Source organism: Notolepis coatsorum (assembly GCF_963971535.1).
Source record: "Notolepis coatsorum genome assembly, chromosome: 5".
NCBI classification, from domain to species: Eukaryota; Metazoa; Chordata; class Actinopteri; order Aulopiformes; family Paralepididae; genus Notolepis; species Notolepis coatsorum.
Window position 1 is genome coordinate 195,008,173 of NC_140169.1, and position 23,159 is coordinate 195,031,331.

Genomic DNA, 23,159 nt, shown 5'->3' on the forward strand with positions numbered 1-23,159 from the left:
TGCTCATCCACTCACTTACTCATCCACTCACTTACTCATCCACTCACTTACTCATCCACTCACTCACTCATCCACCCACCCAGTCACTCCATCCACTCACTCACTCATCCAACCACTCACTCATACAACCACCCACTCAACCACCCACCCAGTCACTCCATCCACTCACTCACTTGTCCACCTAGTCACTCAGACTCAGCACCGTGGGTCTGCCTGGTTTCCTGCTTGTTCTCTTGAGGAGTTGCCAGATGGAGGCCCACCACCCATTCTGGACCGATCCACTAATTTACTGAAACAGTCTCTAAACAAACAAACATGATGAAACAAACCTGTAATGGTGCTGATTCATGCTTTATATTTCTATTATTGGTAAGGGAATTTCACATCTCTCATTCCTTATTCCTTATTGCACCCCACCACCACAACGGTGGCACCACAAGCTAAGCTATACCTCACCATTTTTGTACCAGATGTACATACTGTATATAGAGGTATACTGAACAATTGTTGTTTACACGTACTTGACTTCTTGACTTTCTATTTTTTTTACCTATTATACTTATTTATACTATCTTATTATTATCTAGCACACTCTCAGGAGCGAAAAAGAAAGAAACATTTCATGCAAAGTATTCTGTATTTCTGTATGACAAATAATAAAGAAACTTGAACTTGAACTTATTGACCAGCATCCTTCAGTGCCGTTTTTACACAATGGCAAGTGCACGTCCAGCCTGCTTCACTATAGGCACAATCGCCGGATATACATTTTTTGATACTTTTTTTTTTTTTTATCAAATCGTTTTCCCTTTCCAACAAGAGACAACACAATACAGTAATAATAATAATAATAATAATAATAATAATAATAATAATAATAATAATAATAATAATAATAATAATAATAATAATAATAATAATAATAATAATAATAATAATAATAATAATAATAATAATAATAATAATAATAATAATAATAATAATAATAATAATAATAATAATAATAATAATAATAATAATAATAATAATAATAATAATAATAATAATAATAATAATAATAATAATAATAATAATAATAATAATAATAATAATAATAATAATAATAATAATAATAATAATAATAATAATAATAATTATAATAATAATAATAATAATAATAATAATAATAATAATAATAATAATAATAATAATAATAATAATAATAATAATAATAATTATAATAATAATAATAATAATTATAATAATAATTATTATTATTATTATAATAATATATATATAAAAAATTAAATTATATTGCCACAGACATTACAAAAGACTCCCGCCCCCCACTCCAGGACCCCTCAGGACCAACATCCCGACCCCACTTTGCTGATAGATCATGGATTTTACTCTCTCAGCTGCCGACGCCCACAGACCAATGTTGGATTCTCCAATTACCCGAGCAGGGGAGATCTACAAATAAATTACATCTAAGAATGTTAAAGCCCAATTGATTATTGTAATCAATCAAATACCATCAATCAAATACTATCATCTCACTGCCACTTTACTGCCATTATTGTATTTTACTGCCATTATTTATTATTTATACTTACTATGTAGCTACCACTGCTGCTAAAAGATTTGCAATAAGTTCCCCTTTACCTCTATTTATTTCACTCATACATTAATTTTTTAGCTACTGTTTATATTGTATATAGTCCTGTATATTGTGTGTACATCGTGTCCCATATGTTACTTTATGTTTATAGTGTCCTATATATTACTTTATGTTTATATTAGATCTTTTTTTATATGCGCCATGGGAAGGAGGAAACGCAATTTAATGTCTCTGTATGTCCTGCACATTACGAGAAGTGACAATAAAGCTGACTTTGACGTTTTTCGTGTTACCTTTTTATTTTATGACATACCACTGATAATCTGTCAGGCCAAAATTCTCTCTCTCTCTCTCTCTCTCTCTCTCTCTCTCTCTCTCTCTCTCTCTCTCTCTCTCTCTCTCTCTCTCTCTCTCTCTCTCTCTCTCTCTCTCTCTCTCTCTCTCTCTCTCTCTCTCTATATATATATATATATATATATATATATACACACACACACACACATTACAGTTTGCAAGGGAAAATAAAACTGTCCAGAGGCTTTCAAAATACAAGGTCTACAGTTTTTGACACATTGGACAGATGCACGCAGGTTTTTCTGCAGCATCCATATATGTTTTTGCAGCATCACACCGTTTTTAGTATCGCTGTATTTCAAAAGAGACTCAAGCTGAGTGGCGTTTCCTCACATCTTAAAAAAAAGACACCCAGCTATGTGACACTTCCCCTCTCCTTATCGTGGGAATTTATAAGCCCTCCTCTGCGCCAGGTGCTTCCACCAGGGAATGTCTGCTCTCACACACACACACACACACACACACACACACACACACACACACACACACACACACACACACACACACACACACACACACACACACACACACACACACACACACACACACACACACACACACACACACACACACACACACACACACACACACACACACACACACACACACACACACACACACTACAGAGATTCCTGCTTCTTCCATTGATCTGATAGCTTTCGTCCAAATCCTACTCTCCCCGGGTTCTCCCTGCTCTCTCCTCTACTGCTGTTAACTGAGAGGATTTCACAAGCTGTAAATTCAGAACAGATATATAAATCACAGAGGGCACAGTGGGCTTAGGGGAACCTGTAACGGGATCTGCAGACTTTCGCCCCAGGGGTCATTGATGCTATTCCAAACCTAGCCAGGCTGTTTGACCGCTGGTGAGAAGAGAGAGAGAGAGAGAGAGAGAGAGAGAGAGAGAGAGAGAGAGAGAGAGAGAGAGAGAGAGAGAGAGAGAGAGAGAGAGAGAGAGAGAGAGAGAGAGAGAGAGAGAGAGAGAGAGAGAACATGTTACACTTGCCCTTTTTGAGCTGGATCAGGGACAAGCTGGTCCCCAAGAGGCCCATCTGACAAGACATAGATATAGACATAGACAAGATATTTGATTTCTTATATTTTTATGTCTCTGTAATTTAACTATAAAGGAAGGCATCTCTGTGTGTATGTCTGTCTGTCTGTATAACTGTCCTTCACATATTTTATTAACAATCGCTCATCTGATGGACTTCACAGTACGTGTGTTGCTGAGGATCCGAGGGAGTGCAGTATCGAGTGTGAAGTCGCTCGGATGAGTGGTTCTGGCTGCAAGCAGCACTTCCAGGGGCCAAACAAGTGGCCTGCTCCGAATGGACCTGCATTCTGAATAGGCACGTGTTCCGATACAGACACAACACTTCGAACAGGCACTACACTATAATGGAAGGAATCTGTGTCTGTCTGTGTCTGTATGTCAAGTTTTTCAAGTTTCTTTAATAGTTGTCATACAGAAGTACAGAATACTTTTGTACAAAATGCTTCTTACTGTTGCGCTCCAGAGACTGTGCATGACAAGATAAGTATGAAATAAAAACATAGTAAAAATTAGAAGTAAAAAAAGAGGTCACAGTGTTCAGTTTAGACATATGTACAATGTTCGTAGACGTAGTTACCATACAATATACAATACTGTGCAGTGTACTAATATACAATACTATATAGTGCAAGGCATAAATGGACGAGGTGCAGTTTAGGTACAATTCACAGTAGGTGTACGAGTTGTAGTGCAAATCCTTTATCAATAAATATAAAGTGTAAGTGTGTTTGTGTGATCTAAAGTGTGGAGAGTGGGTGCTGCAGTGAGTTGTTTGTTTGAGTGAGTGTGTGCGTGTGGGTGTGTGTGCTGTGTGCATTTGATGGTTGTTGCATAGTGATTATTGTTCGTTTAGCGATTATTGTTCGTTTAGCAGCCTGATGGCCTGGGGATAGAAGCTCGTTCTGAGTCTTTCTGTGCTCGCCATAAGACTCCGGTATCGCTTGCCTGACGGCAGCAGTTCAAAGAGGCAGTTGTTCGGGTGGCTCGAGTCCTTAATAATTCTCTTCGCCTTCCCCTTGCACCGCTTGTTGTAAATGTTCTGGAGGGTGGGAAGCCCCCCTCTAATTGTGCGTTCGGCTGAACGTGTCACTCTTTGTAGTCTGCTACGGTCTTGTGCAGTGCTATTCCCAAACCAGGAGGTGATGTTGCCGGTCAGGATGCTCTCTATTGTACATGAGTAGAAGTTCCTAAGGATCTTCTGACTGACTTGGAACTTCCTTAGGCGCCTGAGGAAGTAGAGGCGTTGTCGTGCCTTCTTCACAACACTGTCAATGTGTGTGGTCCATGTCAAGTCCTCGGATATGTGGGCTCCGAGGTACTTGAAACTGTTCACTCTCTCAACTGGTGCCCCGTCGATGCTGAGGGGGCTGTAGTCCTTGACCCCCGACCTCCTGAAGTCCACAATCATCTCTTTTGTTTTGCTGACGTTCAGGGAGAGGCAGTTCTCCTGACACCACTGTGACAGGTTCTCTACCTCTTCCAGGTAGGCCCTTTCGTCGTTGGCAGAGATCAGGCCCACCACTACTGTGTCATCAGCAAATTTGATGATGGTGTTGTTGTTCCGCTGTGCTACGCAGTCATGTGTGTACAGGGAGTAGAGGAGGGGGCTCAGAACACAGCCCTGGGGGGCCCCTATGTTGAGCGTGATGGATGAGGAGGTGCAGTTGCCGGCTCTTACCACCTGGGGTCTGCCCGTCAGGAAGTCCAGGACCCACTGGCACAGGTCATAGTTCAAGCCCAGGTCCCTGAGCTTGGCTATGAGTTTGGAGGGGACTATGGTATTGAATGCTGAGCTGTAGTCGATGAACAGCATTCTCACATAGTTCCCCTGCCTCTTGTCCAGATGTGATGCTGCTGTGTGCAGCACATGGGCTATGGCGTCCTCCGTGGACCTGTTGGGGCGATATGCAAATTGCAGAGGGTCCAGGTTGATGGGGAGGGAGGAACAGATGTAGCCCTTCACTAGCTTCTCAAAGCACTTCATGGCTATGGAGGTGAGGGCTACAGGGCGGTAGTCGTTGAGGCAAGCGGGCGTAGATTTTTTGGGTACAGGGATGATGGTGGACTTCTTCAGACAGGTGGGGATGACGGCCTGTTCCAAGGACAGGTTGAAGATGTCAGTGAATACCGGGGCCAGTTGGTCGGCACAGACTTTTAGGACGCGGCCGGGGATGCCGTCCGGTCCTGCTGCCTTCCTGATATCCACTTTTTTAAAGATCCGTCTCACCTCATGCTCTGTTACCCTGAACACTGAGTCTCCATCAGCAGACCCCCCCCCCCCCCATTGCCGTGGTTTGTAGGCTGGTGTTGTTATTCACAGCCTCAAACCTCGCATAGAAGGAGTTGAGATCATTTGCTAAGGAGATGTCACTGTTCAGTTTGAGGGGGGTTCCTTTGTAGTCTGTCATTGTTCTGAGGCCCTGCCACATGCCTCTAGAGTCAGCCTGTTCAAACTGAAGTTCAACTTTATCCCTGTAACGCCGTTTTGCCTCTATTACTGCTCTCCTGACGTTGTATCTTGCCATCTTGTGTTCTTCCATGTTGCCTGTCACCAGCCCGGTGTTGTATGCTGATGTGCGCACTTTCAGAGCCTCACGGACGGATTTGTCTACCCAGGGCTTTTGATTTGGGTAGATATTAATTTTGGTGGTGGGGATTATTACTTCTACCTGAGTACAGACATAGTCAATCACCGTTTCGGTGTATTCGTTAATATTGGCTGTGTTATCACGGAATACACTCCATTCTGTGCTTCCCAGCACTGCTTGGAGTGACTCCACTGACGTCACGGCCCAACGCTTAACCTCTCGCGAGACCACCGGCGTTCGCTTGAGACTTTGTCTGTACTTTGGCAAAAGAAAGATGGCGGCGTGATCGCTTTTACCGAATGGACTAAGAGCCTGTGACTTGTACCCATTCTTAAATTGCGAGTATACATGGTCTAATATGTTCTTGCCTCTGGTGGGACAGGTCACATGCTGATAGAAATTCGGCAGCACCTTTTTAAGACGCGCGCTGTTGAAATCCCCCAAGACCAAAATGGCAGCGTCAACATTAGCTGCCTGGAGTTTGTTTACCTCGTCGTGAAGTTTTGAAAGTGCGACCCCAGTGTTTGCGTGTGGTGGAATGTACACTCCGATGAGGATGATGGACGTTAACTCTCTTGGGAGGAAGAAGGGTCGACATTTTATCGTGATAAACTCCAGGTCTGGGGAGCAGTGGTTAGACAGTTCCTTTGTGTTGCCTAAATCGCACCACTCCTTGTTTATCATGAAGGCAATGCCGCCTCCTCTCGTCTTTAGTGACTCTTCTGCCGTCCGGTCTTTGCGGAGAACGAAGAAATGGTCTGCCGGTTCTATTGCGTGATTCGGGACATCTGGACTCAGCCAAGTTTCTGTGAAACAGAGGACGTTACAATCCCGAATGTCCCTCTGGAATTGGATCCTTGCTCTGATGTCGTCCAATTTGTTTCCTATCGATTGCACATTGGCCAACAATATGCTGGGCAATGTGGTTCTGTGTCGTTTGGACCTCAGTCTGTTCCGGACCCCGGCTCTCTTTCCTCGTCTTCGCGGCGGTTTCTGGTCTCGGCCATGGCCGGCATAACAAAGGATCTCGTCTGTTCTCTCTCTCCGCTCATCCGGTCGACTTCACACTCCACACGCGTGTTGCTGAGGACCCAGCGCAGTGTTGAGCTTGAAGTCGATCGGATGAGGCTTAGGGAACACTAACAGCCACACAAATACACAGGTCACAACATGTTTACAGGAACGTTTTGTAGTTGTATTTGGAGTGTATTTCGTGACTGTTGGGAACTAGGCTACACTGGCACACCTACTTCCAGTGAATGACGCAAAGCTAGGTGCGGCTGTTCCCTAAGCCTAATGCATGCACAGAGAAGAAAAGGGTATGTATCTGCTTGTCTAACTCCAGGGTAGATGGCAAATGAGCTAATTTCCCTAAAAGTTGGCGTGTTCCTTTAAGAACGCTGCAAGCAGCACTTCCAGGCGCGCCACATTCTCTGAACTGGCACCCCCCTCCCCCAGACAATGCTGCCAGCAGTAATAAAGAGAGTCAAGCAATCGGCCCTTTCTGAACTGGCACAGGTTCCGAATGGGCACTGCACTAGTTGATTGAAGAATAGACATTATAGACATACAGGGGCGGACTGCAGGGCCGGACTGGGGAAATAATTCATACCGGGAGATATAGCGCGAAATATAGCCCCAATCAGGCCACTTTTTAAGCGGGGGGTCCCCCACCAGGACATTTTTTGTTACAAAGACTTAATTTCCTGCATTCTGGTGAATTTTAGTGCATGTGAATCACAAACTAATGAGCCAACAATTGCTTAGTACAATGTACTGTTATGGACCTCAAATAAAACTGTTGTGGCACTAGCAATGCTACTCTCTCCACCTTCAAAAAGAAAAAAGCAAGATCACAACATATTTTTCTATTTACTATTATAATACAGTTAACCACTCTCTCCTGTAAGGGCCTTTCTTTTTCTTTGTTTTATCCCTCTCTCCTCCACCCTTTCTCTTTCTTCCACTGTCCATCTTGACATCAATGTTAATTGACTTTCGCTCTACTGTATCTCTCCCGACCTGAGTCCCTCACTACCTGGCTCACTGCCTGGCTGTTATTCCGCCCAGCTTCATCAACATCTGTCCAACCATGAGCTCTACGAACCCCTTCAGTCAGCCTACCGAGCACATCACAGCACAGAGACCGCCCTCATCAAGATCACTAATGACCTCCTCCTTGCTGCAGACTCCGGACACATCAGCCTCCTCATCTTTCTCGACCTCTCCGCGGCGTTCGACACAATATCCCACTCAGTCCTCCTCAAATGCCTCTCCGACAACCTAGGCATCACCGGTACAGCTCTGTCATGGTTTCATTCATATCTCACAAATAGATCTCAGTTTGTCAGCGTCAGCGGCTCATCCTCCCCCCCGGCCCCAGTCAACCACGGTGTCCCCCAGTGCTCTGTGCTGGGTCCCCTACTATTCACCATTTACATGCTCCCCCTCGGTCAGATTATACGTCACCACGGACTCAACTTTCACTGTTATGCTGATGATACTCAGCTCTACATCAGCACCTCACCATCCTCCCAGCTCCCCCCACAGTCTGTAGTCAACTGCCTCCACGATATAAAAACCTGGATGGCAACCAAATTACTTAAACTCAACAGCAAAAAGACAGAGCTCATGGTTGTGGCCCCCAAGGCACTGCTCGGGAAGGTTGGAGATCTCCTCCTCCACGTTGACGGCTGTTCCATCTCCCCGTCTCTCGAAGTCCGTAACCTGGGCGTCACCCTTGACTCCACACTTTCATTTCACTCCCACATCAAATCTGTCACCAAGTCTGCCTTCTACCACCTCAGGAACAACTCCCGTCTCCGACCCTCACTCTCAGACTCTGTGGCTGAGACCCTGATCCACTCATTTGTCACCTCCCGGTTGGACTACTGTAATGGAGTCCTGTTCGGGGTACCCAGCAAAGCCCTGGACAGGCTCCAGTATGTCCAGAACTCAGCTGCCAGGGTTCTCACTCACACCAAGCCCTGGCAGCACATCACCCCCACCCTCATCCATCTCCATTGGCTTCCAGTCAGGTTCCGCATCACCTTCAAACTCCTGCTCCTCACCTACAAATCCCTCCATGCCCTCGCCCCCCGGTACCTGTCTGATCTCCTCCACCAGTACACTATATCCCGGAACCTACGATCCTTTGATCTAGGTCTCCTCTCCATCCCTCGCACCAGGTTACGGACTTTTGGGGACAGAGCCTTCAGCGTGGCGTCCCCTACCCTCTGGAACTCTCTCCCCCCCGAAATCCGCAACGCCCCAACCCTTGACACCTTCAAATCCGCTCTAAAAACACACCTCTTCACCAAGGCTTTCCCCATCAGTTAGTTTTAGATTAAATTAGGTCCATTATCCCCTACTTTCCCTCATCCCCTCTTCCCCCTCCCCCCCTACTTTCCTTGCCCTATTTTTTGTCCTGATTGTAAAGCGACCTTGGGTTCTATGAAAGGCGCTATATAAATTTGATCTATTATTATTATTATTATTATTATTATTCTGCATCTGAGTGCCGTCTGCCATTCCATTCGCCGCCTCCGCTGTCAATCAGTTGTATCGCCTGGTCCCGCCTCCACCAATCACAAGCGGCAGCACGGCTCCATTGTGTGTGTGTGATCCGAGGGAGAGAGTCAGATAGTTCTCCAACTCTGTCGCAGACAGTGAAATCCTGGTTGTTCCCCACCCACCTAGGTTATCTAACTATCGCGCCGCGCCGCCGCCACAACTAGAAACAATGGCCTGGCAAAAAAAATAATAATAATAATAATAATTTTTTATTTTATTTTTTTTTATTATTATTACTGTATGTAATTTTTTTTTTTTTATCTGTGCAGGCCAGGCCACCGGGAAAACTCCCGGACTGGCAACCAAAAGCAGGGCGGGAATCTGTGGTCAAGCGGCCCCATTTGTCTGAAATAACATATACAATTTTAAATGCATCAATTTTCTCTCATTTTCAAATGTTTTTCTTTCATATATTTGTGCATACAGACGTACAACATATCTATGCTCCAATTACTTTTTTTGCCGTTTGTACTCTGTTGTGCAGGGGCACTGGTTGGACGTCACACACACCTGTTTCCATACTAGGGTTCTAGGCTACTAGGCTTCTCCCTCCTCCAACCTTTCCCTGTCTTTCTCTGCCTCATCGGCGTATTTAGACCACTATCAGTAGTCATCTGTGCCCCACTGAAAAAAAAATAAAAAAATAAAAAATCTTTTTTTTTTAACAAATGTTTTTTATTTTCCCTTTTTTAACATGATCAAATGATCATTTAACACAGGGGTCGGGAACCTATGGCTCGCGAGCCATATATGGCTCTTCTGGTGACAGCATATGGCTCCCAGAAATTTTTGAGTAAAAAAAAAAAAAAAAATTTTTTTTTTTTTTTAATACTTGTGATATTTCTTAATAATACTGTCATTTTAAAGTAAACATTCGTTTTTTTTTGTATTTTATTTTTTGTATTTTATTTTAAACAGAAATTAGTTTTGAAGATACAGCTAATAGTATCTGTAGCTGAAGATATAGCGAGCAGAGCTGGCGAGGGAACACAAGTGGACAGAAATAAAAAATCTTCAACCTGAAGACCAGCTGATTCTTAAAACTTGGAACGAGCTTCCTGTGACATACCACACAATGCAGCGTGAGTATTGCCGTATTGACCATGTTTGGCTCTACATATCGCTGCTGTCGGGACAAAACCTCATAACTCCATTTTTTTTATTTTTTTTTATTATATAAATCAACTCCGTAGATCATCCTCCATATGTGTGTGTGGGTTTTACAAAGTTTAAACAATGGGAAAGCATTAAACCGATCATCTGTCTAAACCTCCTAACTCTATTCACCCTCAAATCTGTGTTAGTTTTTTTCATCTGCTGAAAAGTTGGGTTTTTGGAGTTATGAGGTTTTGTCCCGACAGCAGCGATATGCATGTGGGCAGTCATTCTCGCATATGAGGAACATTAAGACCAACCTACGCTCACGTTTAACTGATGGAAGCCTCAACGTCTGCATGAAGCTCAATCTCACCACGTATGAACCAGATTACAAGGCCATCAGCAAAACCATGCAGCACCAGAAGTCGCATTAAAAGTAAGACATATTTAATTTATTATATGTTAAAAATACTATATGGCTCTCAATGAAATATATTTTGAAATATTTGGCTTTTATGGCTCTCCCAGTCAAAAAGGTTCCTGACCCCTGATTTAACATGATCAAATAATTATTATAATATTTTTTACTTCGCTTTGAAATATTGAAATATTTTGCACTGTTGTCGCATTTATCTTGTTGAAATCCTCCAACAGGCTCTTTTTTGTAAGTTGACTGGTTTGCACACCAATAATACAGTGCAATAATAGAATAGTAGAATAGATAGTAAAATTATGCAATAGAATGGCCAGAGTAAAATAGTGCTACAGTACAATCAACAGCGGGGTGTATTAGAAGGCTACACACTAAAAACAGATTGGTCAAATTTGACCCAATTTGGGTTATTTTTGACCCAATTCACTGGTCAAAAAGGGCCCGACCAGTGTGTGGGTTAATTTGACCCAATATTATTGGTTATTTCATTTGACCCATAACTTGGGTCAAATAAACGAATACTAACAACCAGTGATGTACCTGAACGCGTTCAATGAACGATCGTTCATGAACGCGTTCGTATTTTGGGCGAACTTGAACTGAACGTACTGTATATCCGCTAAATGAATGTAATTGAGAACGCGTTCATTCTCAGCCCTGTGTAACGGAGTTCAAAAGTGCGTTCATTCTCAGCACTCTATTATAACGGCGTTCAAAGATGTGCCATATTTCATAATGCATTTCAGCCGAAAACTCAGTTAAAACACTGTAAACAGGCTTAAAAATTATGCGTAAAACCACCCGATCTGGCAACCAGCCTGTCACCCCCTGCTACGTCATCAGACTCCTCCTCACAACAAGCAGTGGAACAGGAATCTGCGCGCAGAAGCCGAGAGCTGCAGCAGCAGCAGCACTCTCTCAGTCGGAGTCAGACTCTACCTCTAGACGTCACGTCGGCGTATGCATTTAAAAGAGTTTACAATTCAAACTATTTGATAAACTTCTACTTTCAGCCCGGAAATGCATTCTGATAAACTGAATTAAGGATAAGCCTCCATTTTTACAAATGTGGTATAGAGAGATCTTCGGTGTGCTCCTACCCCATGAAAGACACTGTGCAATGCATAGAGTCAACGACGCTTCCTTTCAGGAGGTGTGGGCCCCACTATTAGACTATTTTCCTGCTGAAATGTATCGGATCCTTCTAAAGGCCCAGTGCCCCATTGTATGGACAGACCTAGGATAGGAAAAAATAAATATATGTATGTCTACATGTGAATGTGCTCGAGGCAAGTGCAAGTGCCTGTCTTGGTCTGCTTTCCTTTTTGCTTGTTTTTCTTTTTGTTTTCTTTTTGCTTGCTTATGGTGTGGATGATGGCATAGAGATGAACTGGAGGACCCCCCCCCCCCCCCTTGTCCCAATGTGTGTTTTTGTAATGTAAGTAACTGTACGTGATTTTTTTTTTTAAAGAACTAAAAAGAACAAAATTAGTTCATTTTTGAAACCATGAACTTTAGTTCAACATTTTGAATTATGAACTATGAACTGAACTAGTTCATTTAAAAAAATTTGAACTGTGAACTGAACTAGTTCATGTAGAAAGTGAACTTTCCCAACACTGCTAACAACCCATTTTAAGGGTCAAAATAACCCAACCTCCAAGTTGATTTGACCCCATATTGGGTTATACCAACGACCCATTTTAAGGGTCAAAATAACCCAACCTCCAAGTTGATTTGACCCCATATTGGGTTATACCAACGACCCATTTTAAGGGTCAAAATAACCCAACTTCGAACTTGATTTGACCGCATATTGGGTTATACCAACGACCCATTTTAAGGGTCAAAATAACCCAACTTCCAAGTTGATTTGACCCCATATTGGGTTATAACAACGACCCATTTTAAGGGTCAAAATAACCCAACTTCTACGTTGATTTGACCCCATATTGGGTTATACAAACGACCCATTTTAAGGGTCAAAATAACCCAACCTCCTAGTTGATTTGACCCCATATTGGGTTATACAAACGACCCATTTTAAGGGTCAAAATAGTTGCTTTGACTGAATCTTGGGTTACATCAAACGGGTCAAATAGACCCTATTCACAGCAGCCATCTTGTGAGCCAGATTGACAACGATTGACCAACAGATGGACACAGCAACATGATTAGTTACACATGTGTCAGTCTGGTTCACGGGATGTAGGTTTACCCTGCTGTGTCAAGATGGCTGCTGTGAAAAGGGCCTATTAACACAACTGCTATAGTTAGTACACTACATTAGGTTGGCACAGATGCTTGATTGAAAGGTATAACAGTCTAAATGTGCTGAAATCAATGAAAAGAACAGACCAAGGCGTAGAATACATTTAACTTCAACATTTATTACACTTGTTGCATATACATGTCACGGCGTGTGGACATCAAAAAGTGCTTTCATGTCAAACTGATTAAAATATTTAACACGATTAATCGCATGATTGTCCATAGTTAACTCGCGATTAATCACAAATTAATCAAATTTTTTCTACCTTAAACGGATCTTTTTCAAGTTCCAAGTTTTAATACTCTCTTATCAACATGCGAGTCAACAAATGCTTTCGTTATGCAGTCATTTAACACAAAAGGATGACCCTCATGCATCAAATTCAAAACAGAGTGATGCACAAAATAACTTAAAAGAAAGAAAATTCATTAAAACAATGAATAAAGTGTACATGAAATAATAGGGGAAAGAAAACGTTAGGAACTTGTTACATTCACCCACACAAGGGCTGAGTAATCGCACACACATGTTGTGCTCAGGCATTCGTGATCTATGCAGGTCGGGCACACCCTGAAAGCACAATGCTCGGGGCAGTTGATACGTGTTTTAAAGCATTTTATGTATTTGACATAAAGTACCCCAGGCAGTGTGTTCATGCATGGGAGTTTCTCCAGCATGTTATATATAATATTGAGGGACCAGAGTCCAAGCATGTAGCATTCTTAGGGACAGCCGTACGTAACGCAAAACGTACAAATGAGGAGGAGGTGGAATAGGTGAAGTAGCAGGAGGGAAGGTGGGGGAAGAGATGGAGGAGGAGGGAGATGGGTAGACGCTATGTCCCGTATTTCTATATGTATATATTAGTGCTGTCAATCGATTAAAATATTTAACACGATTAATCGCATGATTGTCCATAGTTAACTCGTGATTAATCACAAATTAATCAAATGTTTTCTACCTTAAAACGGATCTTTTTCAAGTTCCAAGTTTTAATACTCTCTTATCAACATGCGAGTCAACAAATGCTTTCGTTATACAGTCATTTAACACAAAAGGATGACCCTCATGCATTGCAAATTTGCATCAAATTCAAAACAGAGTGATGCACAAAATAACTTAAAAGAAAGAAAATTCATTAAACCAATGAATAAAGTGTACATGAAATAATAGGGGAAAGAAAATGTTAGGAACTTGTTACATTCACCCACACAAGGGCTGAGTAATCGCACACACCCCCCCCTCTCTCTCTCACACACACTCTCCCAGCTCTCTTTCTCTCTTGCCCCTTCCCTTCTCTCTCACCGCCCTCTCTCTCTCTATATCTCACACACACACACACACACACACACACACACACACACACACACACACACACACACATTTCAGAAACAAACATAGTATCAATGAGAGCATCAATAATACACCTGAGTATAGTCTAGTAAAAAAAAATCTTAAAAGTTAATCGTGAGTTAAAAAAAATAGTGGCGTTAATAGAATCGGGCGATAACGTGTTAATACCGCGTTAATTTTGACAGCCTTAGTATATATGTGTTTTGATCTATCAATATCTGGGGGAGTGTTCCAACAGGGCAGTAAAGCAGTACAAAACCTTGTAGATGCAATATGTTACAGTAGATCCATACCATGCCTGGGCTGGTGAGGCGAGGGTACTCCGTAATGACCTCTTCTATGTCCTTGGAGTGATTTCCCCGAATCCACTTGGCTCTGTAGAGGACGGTGTCCTTCATGTACTCCTGAACTTGAGTGAAGGGCTCCAGGTTATGTTTCAGCCACTCCGTTTGCTGCTGGGCCCTTTCTTCTGGCAGGGTCGATTCTATAGAAACATATATACAACACATTGTAAATTAACTATCTAAAAATGATCTCGAATTTCGTAACCCATTTTCACCAGTAGGACTTAGCACATTATTACAATCAGATCCTTTCCCTCCAGTCAGGCGCCCCGGCTGACCAGAGGGAGGTGCTATTGCCCAGCATTGTTGCATGTTTTGGTGAGGGGTTCAACAAGGTATATTAAACGAGGTAAAGTCAGGAATCAGCCATTTTTGCTCCATGGAGCCCTCCTTGAGGATTCATGTGCAGTAAGCTCCCCCTGGTGAAGAATATAGTTACCCCCTGGGGACACAGGAAAACATGGCACTTTTTGCCGACCCCAGGTATTACCTGGTATATGCCCTGGGTGGCTCATTGGCTTCAGGCATTCGCTGTCTGGACCCAGAACCCCGCCTCTTTCGGACATTCCGAAGCCTTTCTTCAATGAATCCAGTAGCTGGATAGTAGAAAGGTTTGCCATTCTTCATTCCCTTCCGGCCTTTGATGCACCATATGTCCTGGAAACGATAAGACAAGATAGAACTCTGTCACCCTTTGCAATGTTATGCTTAAATTATGGAAAAAGTCCTGTACCTGAAACAAAGAGCAGGGAGGGGGGGGGGGGGGGATAAAATGCATCAACCCTGTACCTGGAGTACAATCAAATTGGATCTGATTGATTTTCGTGCAGGAATGGAAAGTGTTGTATTGTAAAATGCCATACATTTTTTTAAACAGCTATTTACAAACACAACACAAAATACTATACTTTATACTTATAGCACATGCATGATCCTGGTCTCTTTTGAAAGATTAGATTCTGAAGTTTCTGATACAATAAAGAAAACTCAATTTTAGTGCTACTGAAATAGAGCAACACAGGTCTGAACTTGAGTTGTAGAAAAACTTGTTACTAGGGATGCTCGATATTGGCTTTTTTACCGATACCGATATTCCGATATTGTCCAACTCTTAATTTCCGATACCGATATCAACCGATACCGATATATGCAGGGTTTCCCACCCCAAAAAACGGAATGATTTCAGGTAACTAATCATTTCACTGGATATATATATAACAAATATTGTTATTGTTTTTTTCTTTTTTTAAGCCGATACCGATATTTTCCGATATCACATTTTACTGCCGATATCGGCCGATAATATCGGTCGGCCGATAATATCGGACATCCCTACTTGTTACTCAACGGGTTAACATTGGGTGTCCTGTATGTGATGCGAGAGAAAAATGACTCCTTATTTTCTACTAATAATACTACTCATCAAATGTTCCATTTCTCTATGAACTAGGCTGGAGGAAGAAAACTTACATAGCCACGGTCTAAATACTGACAAGAGTATAGATGAGTTAGTTTAAGTATTGAAGTTCTGAGATATGTACTGGCTCCAAGTGCTTCCAGATCCATCCATGCTTCTTGAACAACTTACAAATAGTGGAACCGGTCGTAGAATCACAATCTGGTCTGCTGCCCTCGATTCCTCTATGGTGGAGACCTCCTGGCTTGATCCAGAAGCTGCAGATTCCTCCATGGGGGATATGGTAGCAACAAGGCTTGTTGCAGGTGGCTCAGCATTCGAAGCCTTTTGCAGCAAAGAAAGGTTATCAGCTTAGAGGCATTTTAGGTTAAAGTGAGTTGTTGTGTACAGATACAAAATATATTTGCAGTCAGCAGTGTCGTTTTCCATTTAACCGATTGACACCCAAGATGGCCAATAGCCTACACACATGGAAAAATTTAAATACTGGTGAAGATTTATTTTGTCATAGGGTTTAAAGTGGTTAGTGTTTAGTTGTAGAACTATTTTAATTAAACACATTCTTACTTACAACAATTAATGTCATCTCAGTAGTCCAAGGAGTTTCCCCATCCCAGCAGTCCAACAATGTATCTCAGTCATCGAAGAGTTGTAGCAGAGTAAGGCAGTCCACAGCATGAAACTAAAGACTAACTATTCAAAATATGTTCGGAATATATACTGTAGGCTATCACTGTGTTTCTAGTAAATCAAGGCAGTGTTTCTTTCCTGATTTTTTTCCTCACTATTTACAAGTGGCAGTGGCCATTCAGATGGCCATTCACAGTCTAAAAACGTCTATAGCGCAGAAAGATGAATAAAGTGTCAACATCTCTGTATGACTGGACTGCATGTAGTGGGTGATGATCAAGCAGCTCTTTCACATCGATAGCCAACAAATCTTTGGTTTGGATCACACTGTAAGCAAAGAAATGCTTCTCAAACCCCATTGTCTCCCACCTCTGAACAACTAGCTTTACAGATGGCTCTAAAACCAAAATGGCTTTAATAAGCCCAAACTGAGGCTCTCCATATTGGTCATAGGACATAAACACTGTCATGCCTGGTCTGTATGTTGTACCCTTAACAGTGACCCTGGCGGTACATACAATTCAGCGAAAAGGGGGATTCCTGTGAGACCACTTTGAATTTCATTATAGCCTTCAAAATGAGCCAGAAAGGTAGCATACCCTGGACCAATTTCTGTGTTGTGGCTTAACACAGACCCACACATGAAACTGTAGCATTGCATTATCATTATTATATTATCGATAAGCCATGGAGGAAGATGAAGATAATGATGATGAATGGGACGAACTAGAGCAAGAGGGAATCACAGAGAGAGTAGCCCATTTTATAGCTCATCTTAGATCAAAATCTTCCCAGACCTTTACAAATATAAATGTTGTGGTTCAGCAAACCTCAAGTTTAATTGGAGATTTAGTGAGCAGACTACAAACAAAGACCATGTCGCTTTTCAGTCAGTTTGGGCATGATCAAAACCCACAGGTAGAGGAGCTCAGGCAGGACTTTTTAGATGCAGCTAACCCTTTCGAGGGTCTGGAGACAGACTATAAACAGATTAGGTATTTTACTAACTCTGGGAACTTCATCCAGCCAATTGAGGAGTGTTTCTCCGATAACCAAACCTTTGTACAGCGGAGAGACTCTGCCACTGGCACCGTTCGACAAGTTACTCTGACTGATACCTTTCAGCGTATTCCACTAAAGCGTCTTCTGGTCAAGATACTGGAGCTTCCTGGTGTTTTACAGGCCATGATGGAATGGCAACAGAGAGAGAGTGATGCTCTTCAGGATATATTTGATGGAGATTTCAGTAAAAATCCTCCACTCTTTTTGAAAGAGGTGTCAATCCCATTGCTGTTATACAATGATGATTGTGAAACTGTGAACCCCCTCGGGTCAAAGACTGGGGTTCACAAGTTAGGATTTATATATTTTATCTCGAAGAGTTTGCCACCAGACATCCTATCCAATTTGCAGTCACACTTCTTGTTGGCAGTCTATAAATCAGATGATGCAAAAACCTATGGCATTGATGCAGTGTTGCGCCCTATTGTGGAAGAACTAAAGTGTCTTGAGAGGGATGGCATAACTGTTAACACGCCTAGCTTCCAAGGCGTTGTCAAATTCGCCGATGTTCAGGTAGTGGGAGACAATTTAGGATTGAACGCAATACTTGGTTACATAGAGAGTTTTTCGGGGAACCATGTGTGCCGTTTATGCAAAATACACAGAGATGTCTTGAAAGTACAGACACAGGTAGACGATACGCTGTCCCGAGATGTGAATACTCACGCAGAGGATTTACGGACAGACAACCCCTCTCAGACAGGCCTTAAAAGAGACAGTGTCCTCAACAGTCTGTCTTTTTATCATGTTACGGACAATATGGCACTGGACATAATGCATGACATCCTCGAAGGGGTAGGGCCATACGAATTTAAACTTGTGTTAAATGCACTCATAGAACAAAAGCGTATCTCACTAGATAAGCTAAACTATCGTATCACCAGCTTTGATTATGGCTTTTGTGATGTGGGAAACAAGCCCTCTGTAATAAGTAAGAATGATTTAAAGAACCTTGGAAGCCCTCTGCATCAGTCTTGCATTATATTGTGTGCTACTCGTAAATGTGAAAAGAGAGACTTGGCATCACCAGGAATTAGCCTTTTGCATTTAAAGCATGTATACGCCATCTGCATTGATGTTAGAACACTTAGTGATCACTTACAAATTCTCTGTAAAGTTTTGAAAACTTGAGCCTGGGGCCTATTTTGGGGATGAGGTTCCGGATTGTTTCGCCATCTAAAAGGTGAAACGCCTCCTCATCGATATCTTGATCTGAAATACAAGATACTTTTACAGTAATTTCAGTGCCATCCAGTGGCAGCTAACTCCAACACAGGACCAGGCTGGCAGGACCAGAGAACCAAGATTAAGAACAGAATAATGTGTGTGTGCCTGCATGTGTGTTGAAACCCTATACAATACTGCCTTGTCATGGAAACATTTTCATGGTCAAGAAAGTAAAAATTCTCACCTTTAAAACTGTCTGTGAGCTCTGGCAATAGACCTATCTCAAACCCTGCCCCTTTTCTCGATCCTCCAATCACAGCTGTCGCTTACCTCTGACTTCCTCGTACAAACAAAGTTTGTACGAGGAAGTCCGAGGTAAGCGACAGCTGTGATTGGAGGATCAAGAAAAGAGGGCAGGGTTTTGAGACAGGTCCATTGCCACTCAATAAGCTTTTCTGCGACAAAGCTGTCCATCAAGACTGGCCTGAAACAAAAGAGAAAGCAATGTGGAAATGAACACATCTGCAATTAATTAATGCCTCATGCCCAAGTACTCAGCCACGTGTGAACGATAGGCCAAGTATACTTGCTGACATAGCAGCCTAGAATATTTAGCACTGATTTCAGGTGTAAAAAGCCTCACCACATGTCTGGCTTCCGCAGTCTACTGCTTAATTTAGTATAGGATGTTGTAAATTGATGCCCGAATCGCGGGACATTAGAGAGATGATGGAAATGTAGACCTCAAAATGGCGCAAAATGGCGCTAAATCTCAGTATGTAGCTAGCTAGCGAACCAGCTATGTCACTGCATTGAGAGGACAACAGCTTTATTACACACATATGGTTAATAAAGATATCAATCATATAACGTTACACAGCTATAGATAGTCTCCAGTTAATCTGGTATCATTAAAACCCAAAACACGGTAAAATTAGCAATAACAGTAACGTTACTAGTACTGGTTAACTAGGCCTAGCTACTAGCCAGAACCTTTGTAATACTCATAGACTTGGTCACTTTCAGTAGCATGCTTGAACGGTAATGATTTATGTGTCGTGTCATGTCGTGTGGCTTATTTATTAATAGAGGTTACCACATATTTTTACAAGGTTAGAGATGAACCGATTATAGAAATGAGTAGCTAAGTTGCAACTTGCGGTGGATAGCTAGCTAGCTAGCTGATGACGCGACAGATAGCTGTGAAGAGCTAGCTAATTTAGTTCCACAACGTTCACAGTGCATGGTTAACACGACGCAATAGGTACAATGGATGGGTTGAGATATAAATACTGTGCTAACGAAACGAGATCTTACCTTGAGTCAGTGAAGTCTTTTCCGTGATCGTGAAGAGGGTTTGTTGGACCGTGTTGACTGTGAACGTGGGACCGTGTTGACTGTGAACATGACCGTCTGACTGACTGGAACATATAGTTCCCAGTGGGGGAGGGGTGTAGCTTTGCAGATCCCGGCGGAAACACCCAGCTCTCTGACCCAACACATGGGTTATGTCTCAGAAAATTTACCCATAATTATTATAACTCACAAATTGGGTCAAAATTGGGTCAAAATTAAATCTCAATAACCCAAATAATGGTTATGCTCAGAGAATTAACCCATCATTTTAACCCAACACGATTAACCAAGAAATTGGGTTATAGAATTGACCCATCTGTTTTTAGTGTGTATGGTGAAGAGGTACATTTTTAACTTATTTCTGAAAATATTAAGAGATCTAGCTTCCCTAATGTCCATAGGTAGTGTGTTCCATAACTTTGGTGCATATAGTTAGCAAAGGCTGCAACTGTGGCTTGGAACCTTCAATAGACCAGTAGTAGATGATCGCAATGTTTATACTTTGTATAGAAGGAGGAGGACCTTGAAATCAATTCTAAATGTTACCGGAAGCCAGTGTAGGTTACTTACTTGTAACTTCGGGTTTGATCCAAGGAGTAAGTTGCCCCATATTGCTCTGTAACATTTCTCTTTTTGTTATAGGACCGACTAGTAGGATTTCAGTTTTGCCCTCATTTAATTTTAGGAAGTTGTTCGTCATCCATTTGTTTATTGCTAAGAGACAGGCGGAAATGGAGTTTATAGCTGTGTGATAATTTGGTTCAGCAGAGATGTACAATTGTGTGTCATCTGCGTAACTATGGAAACATACATTGTGCTTTCTAATGATGTCTCAATGTTCAATGTTCAATGCAATGTTCAATGCAAGTAAAGCACTTTAAACTTTAAGTATGACTAAATGCTTTCTTGACTATAGTAACTGTTCCAAAATGCATAGATTTCTATGTATTTTAGGGGTTTGGGGGGCTAGCTCTTTTTAATATAAATGTCAGATTGTTTTATTTATTTCATAGATTTCTATGCATTTCAGGAGTTTGGGGGGCTGGCTCCCCAAAATAATTAAATAACATAACCCTACCCTAACCCTAAAACCGAAAGAAAGTAAAAAAAAAATTGTTACAAAATCCACCCATTTTCGCCCAAAAACCGGCCAAAACCGGCAAAAAAAAAATTCGCGGATGCGCAGTGCGCGCCCGCTTCATATACTTCTGTGCCCCCCTGTGCCCCAGTGGAGTGCTGGGTCTAGATACGCCCCTGCTCTGCCTCTGGTTCACCTGTTTGTTTAAATTACATAAAACAGACATTAAGACAACATCATTTGGGCAGTTGGTTGACATGTGCATCAAATATAATTTAGCATTCATTAAATTCAGTCCAACCTTAACATACTATGCACTATGGTGTTATGCTCTAATTCACTTTACACAATGCACTCAATATTGCACCTGTAGTTTCTAATATGATGCTGGTTCCTGCAAAGGCCTCTCCCTCCTCCATCCTTTCCCTTTCTGATTCAGGTTCACCTGTGTGTTTAAATTGCATTAAACCATACACCATTTGGACTGTTGGTTGCCAACTATTAAATATGATAGGACTTGTAACTAGCACTAGCAGGCAAAACAATATTGCAAAATTATTTGATTGAAGTTAAAGAATAGCAAAGTTTCAGTAACTTGTTGATGGATCAGAATACTGGGAGAAAGCTTAGCTAGCAAAAATAATATTCATAATAATAATGATTTTATTTATAACACACATTTCTCAAACCCAATGCACAATCTAAAGCTGAAAAGCTAACGTGTGTGGAGCGTGTGAATCACCTGTTGCGATTACCCCGTGGTTTATTAAGTAGGACTCTTGGTATTTTCTTTAAATGCAGATTTCTTTTTTCTGGCACTCTGAGACCCTTCTGGTGTCTCCTCGTTGGCTCTTTCTCTCTTTTCAAAGAAGCTCTCCAGTGACATGTTTTGCGTGCCATTATAGGAAGGTTAGCTTGCCGACTTACTGATGCACAGACAAAACCTGCGACTAAATCAAGTACACTGGAGTGAGGCGCGGACAGAAGTGGCAATTCTTCTAAATAAAATACCCGGAAGACTAATGAAAATAAAATAAATTGTATTTTTAACAACTTTATTCTTTCTTTGCGGCCTAGTATAAAATTATCCACGGCTCGGTACTGCTGACATTTTGGGATCTATAAATAATGTCTGATATGTAAAAATCGAATATGTAAATAAAAAAGAATAATATAAAACATGAGAGGTTGGGCGGCCTTCGCAAGTGGACCGGCCCACCGGGAACATTCCCGAATTTCCCGATGGCCAGTGACATTTTGTTTGTCAAATAGTATTATAATAATAATAATAACTTTATTTGTATAGCACTTTTCATACAGAGGTTGCAGTTCAAAGTGCTTCACAACAGTAAAAAATACAGGCATAAGCGGGCATAAAAAAGATAGACAGGTAGCAAGGTATGGCAAATCACAGTGTTTCACATTAGGATCTAGCATCCCAATAGGCTCTCCGCTTACAGTTTTCAGTAACACAAATAATAAAAATAGTTTAAAATGATTCAGTTTAAAAATTGTCAAAAAATTATAAAATAGAACGGACATAAAAAATACAGGCATGAGCGAGCATAGCAAGGTATGGTAAATCACGGTGTTTCACATTAGGATCTAGCATCCTAATAGGCTCTCTATTCAGTAATACAATTAATCACAGCGTTTCACATTTGGATCTAGCAAATAATAAAAATAGTTTAAAATGATTTAGTTTAAAAATATTCATCAGTAAGAAGTAAAAAGTGCAATAACCGACACATGAATTTGATAGGCAGTGTATAAGAGT